Below are 11,270 nucleotides of genomic sequence, written 5' to 3'. Positions count from 1 at the left end.
GCTGCCCTTTCACACAGCCCCCAGGGTAAGACAAAAAGGAAACCCTCAAGCTTTTGTCTTTGCAAAGTGTGTGATGGCTCTTTATTGGAGTTCGTGAAGAAAACACAAAGTTTGGGAGTTGCATGACTCATGTTTATGTCCTCTGCAGCTACATGTAAAACCACAGTGTCAGAGGGTCTCATCAGGCAGTGTGACAGATCAGCATGTGACCACAAACACCACTGGCAAGGCACACAGGGTTAAATATTCTCAGTAGGGATGGGGACACAGGCTTGCTTGATGCTAATAAAGATGCTTTTGTCTTGTCCAGCTGGAAGCAGGAGTGACTGGATACCCCATGAGAAAGCTGGCTCTCATGTGATTTCCAGGTCATGTTTTTCATATCCCGTAATCTGAAATCACATTAGAGACAGGGCCCAGTCCTGCTCTGAGCTTCTGGGGCATCCATTGGCTCGCTGCTCCTGGCCCAAGCTCACATAGATGGCTTCTCTAAACACAGCTGTGCAGCACCACTGTAGAACAACAGCCAAGTATCCGTGCTCAGTGGAAAACACAGAGCTGGAATTGTTAAGCAAAATGCAGAAACCTGAAGAGAGTATCTAAGAGATGCCTGAGTACCACTTGAGTGTGTGCAGATTCAGTTCCTGGCCTTCTTTTGAGCCCTTGCTTGTAGCTTCAAGCAATCCAGCGCATGAATGCTCAGAGAGGTGGAAATGGTGCTGCAGAGTGGAACAGGGGACGCAGAAGAGATGGCTGGCACTGTCCACCACAGGCGGTGCCCAGTGCTCCTGTGCTGCTCCACGTGTACAGTGTGAGAGAAGACAGAAGGGAAGCAAGTATAAACTCAACTTCTTTTCACTTTTCTCTCCCTCTGAAAGCTTCTAAGCACCAGTTTACTTCCTGGGACAGCTGAGTCCCTGGATCTGCTCCTCTTGCTGGAGCAGCTGCCTGCCAAGAGCTGAGACTCTTCGATGCTAAACAGGCCCAGCCCTCACCAGAAGGAAGCATCTCATCCTCATCTACATCAGGGATGAGGTGCCAGCCAGTCAGCAGCCTCATTTGTCTGGAGTCCAGCCTTGTCCCTGCTTTGTTTGCTTCTTCTCATGGCAACAGACAAGCTTCAGAGGTCTTTCACCCACTCATTTTACCTGATAACAGCCTTGAACCAGCATCTGTTTGCCTGCAGGCACAACTTCTCGCTGCTAGTTGGGACCTATTTCTTATGAATTGTTGCTAAATGATGTCACTTTGGAATGAGCTCCCAACAAGCTGTGTCTGTGCTACCTGAACTCCAAAACTGCTGAAGCTTGCTGCTGCTGGTGTCTGAAGGGTACAGGGACAACCAGAGATGTCAAACACATGGGATTCATCCCTCCCTTTGCTCAAATGGCACTAGGCAAGCCTTTCTTGTTTGAAAATTGCCTCCTCCTGAGGGAGTAGGAATGCAGGTGCAGGGGTCTGCTCTCTGCCCACCGGGGTATCCCTGAGCCTGCCCTTCTCTTGCCCATGGGAATGCTCTTGTTCTGCTCCCTGCTGTGGCTGGGTGTGCTCCTGCACCAGCAATGCCTCTTCTCCTCCATGGTACACACCTGGCACTGCTGGGCTCTGAGCTGAAGGAACAGCAAAATGACAACCAAAGTCAGCAGATGAGCAGTACCTGGCTCATCCCAGCCAGCACTGACATTTGGGGTGCTCTCTCCAGGCCACTGCTGCTGCACACCCCTCACCCTGCCTCTGCTACTCTGCTGGGGCTGGCTCTGAGAGGGGAACACAGGTAACACATGGTGGAAATTGCACTCAGCTCCTTCCTCAGCTTTCAGGTCTTCAGTGGTATTTCACTGAGAAATGTGGCTATTTCAAAACCTTGCACAGAGCTGGTTCAAGCACAAGCACCCCTGTGACTTCCAGTTTGGGGTTGGTTCTTGCAGAGCCTTTTAGGACTTCATCTTCTCTGTCTGGTTGTCAGATGTTAAAAGGGACCAAAGCACGGCTCAAACACAGCAGTGGCAAAAAGGGCACAGTGAATAACAGGGTTTAAGTGGGGCTGGGTCAGAGCAGTAGCTTGGTCACCACCCAGACTGGGCTGAGCTGCAGGTGTAGGGCTGCCTGTCCCTGGCAGTGGGGATGCTTGCCCACAGAAATGTCACATGGATGCTGCCAGGAATGGGCAAGGGGACCTCAACCTGCCTTGGGGAAGCAGGTTGTAGTAGGAGAAACATCAAGTGTGATTTTTTAAGATCATGTAATTTTTTAAGATTGGCACAGAGAGCAGTCAGACACCACAGACACCCTTTGGGCATCCCTGAGAGTGTTCAAGGCCAGGCTGGATGGAGCTTTGAGCAACCTGTCTAGTGAAAGATGTCCCTGCCCATGGTGGGGATTTGGAATAAGATGATCTTTGGGGTCCCTTCCAACCCAAGCCATTCTATCATTCTGTGATCTACGCTGAGTCTGGATGTAGTTCAGCACAGCTACAAAGCACTGAGGGTCCCAGCTCTGGCAACACCTGCCTATCTCCAATTTTCGGCACAACACAGCATCATGTTTTAACTCTTGGTTGGACCAGCAGGCTGTCATTCCCTCACACAGGTGTTACTGTAAAGGAGGTAGAGTGATCTAAACCACAATACCATTTTTAAACACTTCTCTGACATGTTTTGGACCTGACTCTGTTGGGTGTGGGACCAAAGACAAACACAGTCACACGCAGACACACACTCCTCCATGCAGACACCCTTCACAGCCTCATGTTTCTTGCTGGCTGATGAACAAGGGACCAAGTGATCTGAGGGAATGTAACTTAGCACCAGGACCCAGTGCAGCACAAAATCCCACTTGGTGCCAAGGACTTGTGATTTATGCTTTTGTTTCTGCAACAACAGACAGAGGCATAAAATTTTTTTTTAAAAAAAGGAGCTTTGCTGGATTTTCCATCCCCTGCCGAGACACAAAGCCGAATGGCAGCCAGTATTCCCAGCAACACCCACGGTTAAGCACCAGTGCTGTTGCCAACTCCTGCAATCTTATCACAAGCACCACAGCGTTTGCTTTCCTTTCTTAAAGCCCCAACTCCTGGAGTCATGGGATTAAGCAGGCAACTCAGCTTTTGATTTTAATAGCAGTTTTTATCCCTCACTGTTAAGAAGAAAAGCTTTTGAGTGGGACAGGTTCAAATCTACAGAGAAAATAAATAAGAGAATCTACTTAAAATCTGGTATTTTAAAAGCCAATTTTATTTGGAGAAAGAGTTCTGAGCATTTTGGAGAGCAGAACTTGTCAGCAGCTAAAGGAGTCCCTTAAAGAGCTAAAAAAATTAGTCTCAGCTGAGAAGATGCTGCAGGGGAAAGCGAACTTGGGTTTTCATTTCTTTATCCTGTTAGAAAGATCAGCAAAGGGAGAACATGTGGGTTCACTAGGTAAGGCAAAGCACATTTTGTGTCAGGAAGCCAACAATAAATTTCAAAATGTGAAGACTGAGACTGCCTAGAAAGGGACTTAAACTCAGTAGATAAGCCTGCCTTTGTCCCAAGGTGAGACTGGTGGATGGTACTGATAGATCAGTGCTATAGAAGAAGGAGGAGAGGGATCAGCATCTTCCATTTTGCAGCACTTGCTCCATGTGTTGGAGTCCTACGAAACAGTCAGAGGCCTGGACAGATGTCCCCAGTGCTTGCAGCCCCCAGACCCTCATGGGTGATCAGCTCTGGCCCTCCTGCTTCTATTGCAACTTATTTGGATCTGCAGCTGCTTTCAATATTTTTGTCCTATCAAATTCCAAAAACAACTTCAGTGCGAAGCAAGTAATTAAGAACAATAATTATGCAGATGCCCTCAGAATGGGGCCATGCACTGCTTTGCTGCAATTTTTAATAATTTTAAGTTGAAAAAGCTTGTATGATCCTTGAACACATCCATGGCTTTAAAGTACAAAATGGGGTGCTCTAACAGACCATGGTGAAAATTGTTGCCATAAATGATGAGAAATGTTTAAATCAATACAACTTTTGTTTAGATGTCCATATGGAGGAAAGATACAGTCTGTTGCTCTTCATATTGGATTGATCCCACTGTGTTAAATTACAGCTGGCTACAGCCCTTCATCATTTACTGCACAGCTTGACAAGCATGTAAAATATTCACACTGAGCGCAAAAATTTTGAGTGTCTGATCTCTGCATTGTCCTTGTCACTTCCTCCCAGCCAGGGCCAAATTAAAGGCTGCTTAATACAGGGGGAAGTTTTGCTGCAGCTCTCCCACAAGCCTTTAGCCACGTTACCCAATATCCTCCCGGCTGGCCTGCGGGAACGAGCAGCTGGGGAGCAGATGCAGGCAGCTTTCCACACGTGATGGTCTGTCTGCCTTAGCCCTTGCATTTGGGGTTTATCAGCAGCTCTGGGCTGTTGATCACAAATATATAAATGCAACAGAAACCTGGTCTTAAAAGAGTAGCTGGTGTCTGAAGGTGCCTGGTCTGTGCTTCTGAGAGAGTGACAGCAGTGATGGTGGGTAGTGGGAGGAGCAGCCAAGGCACTAAAGGGGATCTTGGAGCTCTGGGTGCTGTTCCCACCCAACCTGGGTGGTGCAGCTGGCATTTGCTTGCCTGTACCTCTCCTCAAAACACAGCACAGTGTGGGGTGCTCCCCATGAGGACCACAGAAAGAGGCCAGGAAGGTCAGTGACAGCAGCTTTTAAAGCCATCTGATTCAGTAGCCAAAGGACCTGTGAATCAGAGTAATAATTCTGGGTACAAATGGATCTTGAAATTGAAAATGTGCATGTGAAAGCAGCTGCCTGTGCATCCCATTGCCCTGTGAAAGCAGGCAGGCCTGTCACTCCTGCCCACAGGCAGCTCTGGCAGACACACGGTGTGACTCCATCAGAGAAGGCAGCTCCTGAAAGCCCCATCCATCAGTGGTGGAAGGAGGACAGCTCTTGTACTCCGCTCCACTTGAGCCTCTCTCCTACCAAGGATGGGCAGGGGGAGCATTAAGGAAGAAGTGGGATTGGCGCCCTAATCCTGCCTTGTGGCACAGTGCGGATCCTGGACTGACTGGCAAGGCTCAGACACAGGAAAACTGTATAGCCACAGTCCTGGCTGTGCAGCCCCAAAAGGCAGCACATCGCAGGTTCTACTCAGGAACTTAGACCAAGCTTCACAAAACCCCTTCTGAGTCCCATTTTGGGATCCCAATGAGTGCTGCTGTGCATCCTGCAAACTCACTCTTCTCAGGATCTTGCTTTTCCCTTGGGAAATGGGGATCTGTTCCCTGCAAAGCCTGGTCAATGCTGAGGCATCCCTATTAGAGCAGGGAGAGAAGCAGGAAAAGGAAGCACAGCTGATGTCCTGACCAGAGCCGGCAGAGGCCACTGCTGTATGCTTAAAAATAACTCCAGCCTGAGGTCTCTGATGTGGGCTTCACTCCCAGGCGTACTCCTCACTCCAGAGTGTGTTTTCCTCTCTTCTCTGTGGTGTCATGTCTTGGCTGCAGGATCCCCAGGCATGTTGCAAAGCTCTGGGTCAGAGCCACGCTTTCAGCTCTCTGCAAAGGGGTGATGTCAGTGTCTGCATCCCTCCCTTCCTCGCCCCCAAACTCACCAGCATCACCAGACAAACCGTCAGAAACCACTGCTAGGAAATGCAGGTCCCCAAGGGGCTACTGCACTCCAAACCAGGTATCTTTAAGGCAGTGTGATATAAAGACCTTTTTTTAATGAGAAAGAAAGCAAAATGAAATCTGGAGCCTCTCAGACATGGTAACCTCAAAAACGTGGCCACCTTTCCCCAGGGCATGGTCTGCTCCCCTGCCTGTGCCCTCTGCTGTAACTGGAGCCTGCCCTCCCAGCTTTGGGCTGATGTTGCTTTGGGATGACCTTTGTCAAAGCTTTTAACCTTCCGTGTTTTCACTGAGACAATATAAAAATGATACAAGTTGGGTTGAACAATGAAATCCATAAAAGTATTGCTGCCTTGCTGCAGTTCCACAGCTCAGGTCTGTTTGTATATACCCAGTGATGATGGAGCAATATGAGGTGGCTTTGATGCTTGAAATGGCTTGGATCTGTGAAAAGAAAGCTGAGCCGTGCCTTTACTGTAGTGAGGTGAACAGAGAGGTGACTATAAATCCCAGTTACTACTCTTAAAAAAGGCAGCAATGTGGAAAAATAAGTAGGGCACCATCAGTAAAGTCAACAGTTCTTCTAAAATAGCTTAATTTCTTTAAATAGCTTTCAATAAATTTTAGAATAGTTTAAAAAGTTTAGGTTTTTTTATGAGACAAAGGGCCTTTTTCATGAGAGGATGAAAGAGGGTGTCAATTTTTCAGAAATCTGGCATTTTTTCAATGTGTGCCTTTCAGATTTATGAAGACAAACTTGCTCCTTGTGCCTGTGTTTTATCATCTCATTACTCCCAGTACCAGGGGGAACAGTGTGCTCTCTCATAGTGTACTTGGGTGGAAATGTTGTGCTCCAGTCTGTCTTGGTCATAACGAAATGTGGCTGAGCACATTCAGCTTGTTCCAGCTGATGTTACACCTCTTTTTGCTCTCCAAGTGGAAATGTAGTCATCACAGGGTGTGTATGCGTGGGGGAGATGCCTTCCCTACGGGCCCTTTGGGATCCAGACATGGAATTAGCAGTGTTGCCTAACGAAGGAGCTGTTAGATGTGGGTGTAGATTCAGCCCAGCCTGAAGTACTCTCAGTTTTGTGATCAAACTTGTAGGACACACAGAGCCAGAACTTAAATGTGGATAAGGTTTACTACTTTCTGTCAGTTTTCCAATCTGTTCAGTAATTCTGCCTTCTTTGATTAGCTATTCCAACATTTCTGAATGCAAGTATTAATTAACTGCTATTAATAGAGTTGGGTCACTGTTCATTTCCCATCTATGACTCTGCATAGTTTCGTTCCCAGTTTGACAACTGAAAAGTGTGACCTCACAACCTGCTGCCAAGGTGGTGCCAAGCACAGAAGCTAACCATCCTCAATTACCACTTTCTCTTCCATCCCTAAATAGAAAGAGCATGTGCAGCAGTGCAAGCATTATCTGCTCAATTGTTTTGTGTAAGCAGCTCATTTCTGGAAGAGATCTCCAGCTCGCTTATCCCCAGCACGCTGTGTTGCAAATAAGTCCAAACTTTCAGTCCCCTGCCACAGAAAATTAGGTCCAGAGCGAACTATCAACACTTTTCTCCTTGAGAATATTTGTACATTTGCAGTCACTGCTTTTCCAGTTTGAATCAAGGAGCGGTGTGGGTGTATTGGGTGAAGAATTAATGTTAATCACTGATGCTACATCATCGGTGCTGTGCCTGAATCACTCAGACAATTTTAAAATGCTACTTCCAACCCATAAAACTGAACTAGGTCTGGCTGTTACTTCTGTTGCATCAAAGCACCAGAGGCGACAATCCTTTTGCCTCTGCAGACTCAACCCAAGTAGGCCCAACTGTTTACTGTGAGGATACCCCTGACCTGCACTGCTAAGAGCATAGCACAAATGTGGGGTGTAAGCTTGGTTTGGAGAATCTTCTAGAGCAAGTGGCAAGGAGAGACAATTGCTGGTTGGACAGGAGTCCAGGGGTCAAGAAGTAATTGATGGGAAAAGTGCAGAAGATATTGGGATCCTTATGACAGTGGGAGAAGAAAAAAGCAACGGCAGCAAGATTTGCTCTAAAAGCTTTAGGAATTAGTGCTTCAGGAGGCAGAAAACCCCCTGGGGACTAATAGCACTTCATGATATCCTATTTTTTAGACTCCTTGTACTTGTTTCAACCACTGAGTTAAGCAGATGATGCCGAGTTAGGGTGGAAATTGCCCAGGGAAGGCATGTGGTGTGCACGTGGGTGGAGGTAATGGCTTTATTGTGACTGGCCCTGGGGGGCTGAGAGCCAAACAAGAGCCCAATAATGGCTGCAAAGAAAATAAAGTCCTGCTCTCCATCTAGTGAGTATGGGTTACACACAAATGGCTGTCAAAGAAAAGGGTTTCAGGCAGGAGAGTCAGACACAGCTCTGCAAGGTGTTAGATGGCAGAAATCTCCAAGGGGAAACGAGGATGGATAGCTCATTGCTTGAGATACTTCAAGTTCAACTGATAAAACACTAAAAATGGACTCTGGGGAACTAACTGAAGTAGCAGAAGTAGTGTGAGGGCGTGGGGAAGCCTGATACATGATCTAATGAATGTTAACTTCTCTGATCCTACAAAGCCATAGTAAAGAGACATCTGTGCCTCTCCCTGCCAAACACAACCAGCTCCCTTCCTCACTCAGCCTTTCAGCACACGCTCCATCTGCCATATTGCACAAGCCATACACACAATAAACCACTGAAAACAATCAACACCCTTTATAGATAAGGGAAGGTGATTGTCTACATCTTTATTTTCACTTTTATAATAACCATAAACCAATGCTTTGTTCCAATGCACAGCAAAGCATTATGCACAAAGAACTAAACTGTCCACAGTCCATTAAGTTTCTGGATCTTGTTCTCTCTTTTAGACTCCTGATAAATTATATCAGGGTGAGTAGTTAGATGTTTGCTGCTGGTGGGAGAACCCCTCAAAGGTCTGCAGGGCATTGAGTTTCCAGGTTCTTGCTGCCTGTGCTAGAAGAGCTGGGTGTTGAAAGCAGCATGCTCAGGTCTGAGGAGCAGGGAACACCATGGGTTATTCTCCAGACTGGTGCTGACTGATGGCAATAGCTGAGAGGGTGCAATAGCCACAGCTGAGAAGGGGGGATTGCCTCAACTCATCTGAAAGCAAGGAGAGATGGGAAAAATTGGCACCCTGCAAAGATGTAGATATCAGCTAAAGCCCTGATATTTGGAAGAGATTGCTCTTCCATCATTAGCTGTCACATCTTGCACAATTAAATTGCGTGTGAGAATAAACATATTTAAACAAACATTTGCAGAAGTAATTATCAGATGGCGTACACAGTCACAGTAAATGAGCAGGCAAATTCTGCCCATGAATTCTTAGCTTTAAAACTGTTTTAAAACTACAGATTTTTCCCAAGTAGCCTCATATATGCACAGCAAGATGTCTTCATGCACAGCTGTAAACTTCTGACCCCTGGCTATTTTCTTTGCCCAGTGATTTCAGCATAAGCTGCAATATTTGCTTTATTCTTCTGCCCACTACAACAGCTGAAAGAGTAAGTCAGTTCCTTTTTTTTATTTTAGAGATGCTTGGAAAAGGAACCGAATGTGATTACAGGAGTAACCTGATGGGGTCATACATTGGCGCAGGGGGATGAGCCTCCTGTTTCATTTTCAGTATGAGACAGTTCATGTGGCAGGAGTGTCTGTGGTTTTAATAATTACACAGTTCTAAAGGAATTGCAAATAGTTTTATTGATATTTGGATTGGTGAGTAAATCAGACCTATGAGAGAGGGAGAGATCTCTTTGTCTACATTCATAGAGGCTTTCAACAGTTCTTCATGAGCCAATCAAATAAACTGTTCCCAATTTTTGAAAAGTGTAATTTCATTGTCATCAATGAGAAACAGTCATGTTAACATTATCCCAAGACAATTAATGTTTTGCAGGACAAAGTTTGGGGCACCTTTATTCCCAACTTGGTGCAATAAATAGGGGCTATTTTCAGGGATGTTAACTTGATTCTCTGCCCATGTAACACTCAACCCTCAGATGTGGTTTGGAGTTGAATATATACATGCACCAATGCTCTTGGCTCCTGACAAACATGAGAAAATGGATGCCAACACTTGGAAACTTGGTGCAAAAGAGAGTCAAAATCAAAGCAAAAGATTTTGAAGGACATAGTTATGGAAGAGAAGCAAATCTTATGTCTCTCTGTGTAGCATCAAAGAGGGTTTTTTTATATTTGAGACCTTAATGATGTGAGGCATTTAATCTCCTGTTTTGTTAAGTGATCTTGCTTGATGAGGTGCCTCTCAGCTTTCCGATCTGTTACTGTAAGCACACAAGTGACTTTCTGCTAACTCAGGCAGGCAGTGGGAGGAGGGAGAAGCTAATAAAAAGGGAAACATGGCTTTTGCTGAAGTTCTCAGATGTCACAGCCATTTAATTGGTCACAAATGAATTCTCCAGGCTGGCAGGTTACCCAAGACAGCCACAGCCCCTGCCCACCTTGCCACCCAGGGCAGGTATGCCATAATACACTGCATCAACTTCACTAAAAGCAAACTCAGATATGTCTAAGGATGGGTTAACTGCTCTGTGTTGACAAAAAAATTATAAAATAATTGTGAAGACAAAGACCTCATTAGCTGAAGTTGTCTGTCAACTGTAATGACATCCTGGACACCTGTCAATGAAGAGCTGCAGGGATGGAGGAGGCTGTTTGATCCTAATCTCTTTCTTGCCAGTCTGGATCAGTTCTGTCTCTGTTTGATCTAGCAGAGGTTTAAATGACCAGTGCAGGGGCCTGTTCTGCAGCCTGCAAGGCTGGAGATAAGTCTGCAGAAATACCCAGCTGACCTTGGAATGAGCTTTGCTTGGATTTGCTTGCAGGTGGTGATCAAAAATACCGTATGACGGCTGCTTAGTGTGAAAGAGATCCCTTCCACACAAAAGCGTGTCAGTGCTGCAAAACACAACTTGCTCAGCCGGGGATGCCAGAGATGCCGTACCCCATTCTTGACATGGGCTTCTTAGCCCAAGCTGCTAAGAAATAATTGAGAGGCAGTCTAGCATTACAGAGTGAGGGGAGACCCTGACAGGCCAGAATGCCAACCCTGAAATGTGTCCACCTCCCAGCATGTCCCACACGCCTGCTGCTGCATATAGCCAGCGAAGCCCATGCTGTCCCAGCAGCCAGAGCCATTGCAACTGGAGGCAGAGAGGGGAATGGAGAAATGATGTGTTTATGGTGGCTCTCCTGGTCTGGGGAATGTGGGGAGATGAGTGTCTGTGAGCCTGGTTTCTCCCTTTGGCACTAAGGACAACCACCCTACCAAAGCCATGTGCATATTCAGAATTAACTCCTCAGAGATTGCCATGCTGAAACATATTCCACCACCACAAGCATGCACAGCCTCCAGTGAATGTCCAAGTCTCTGTTGTCCTTCCTGGCATTAGGATTTGTGTCAGCATACCTTCAATTTCCTAGGACCCACACAGAATTTGTTTACAGCACATGGTAAAGCAGCTTCCTTTTCCCCTCTTGAGAACTGAGGTTATTTCAACCCACTGCCACAAAGGATGTGCACTTGTTAACAGGCCAACTGTTCGTGCTGCTGAACAGAGATGCTCAATGGCCTTTTGTGCTTTTCTGT

The sequence above is a fragment of the Corvus brachyrhynchos genome, unplaced genomic scaffold (assembly GCF_000691975.1).
Source record: "Corvus brachyrhynchos isolate BGI_N302 unplaced genomic scaffold, ASM69197v1 scaffold97, whole genome shotgun sequence".
NCBI lineage: Eukaryota > Metazoa > Chordata > Aves > Passeriformes > Corvidae > Corvus > Corvus brachyrhynchos.
Note: the sequence above shows the minus strand (reverse complement) of the source record.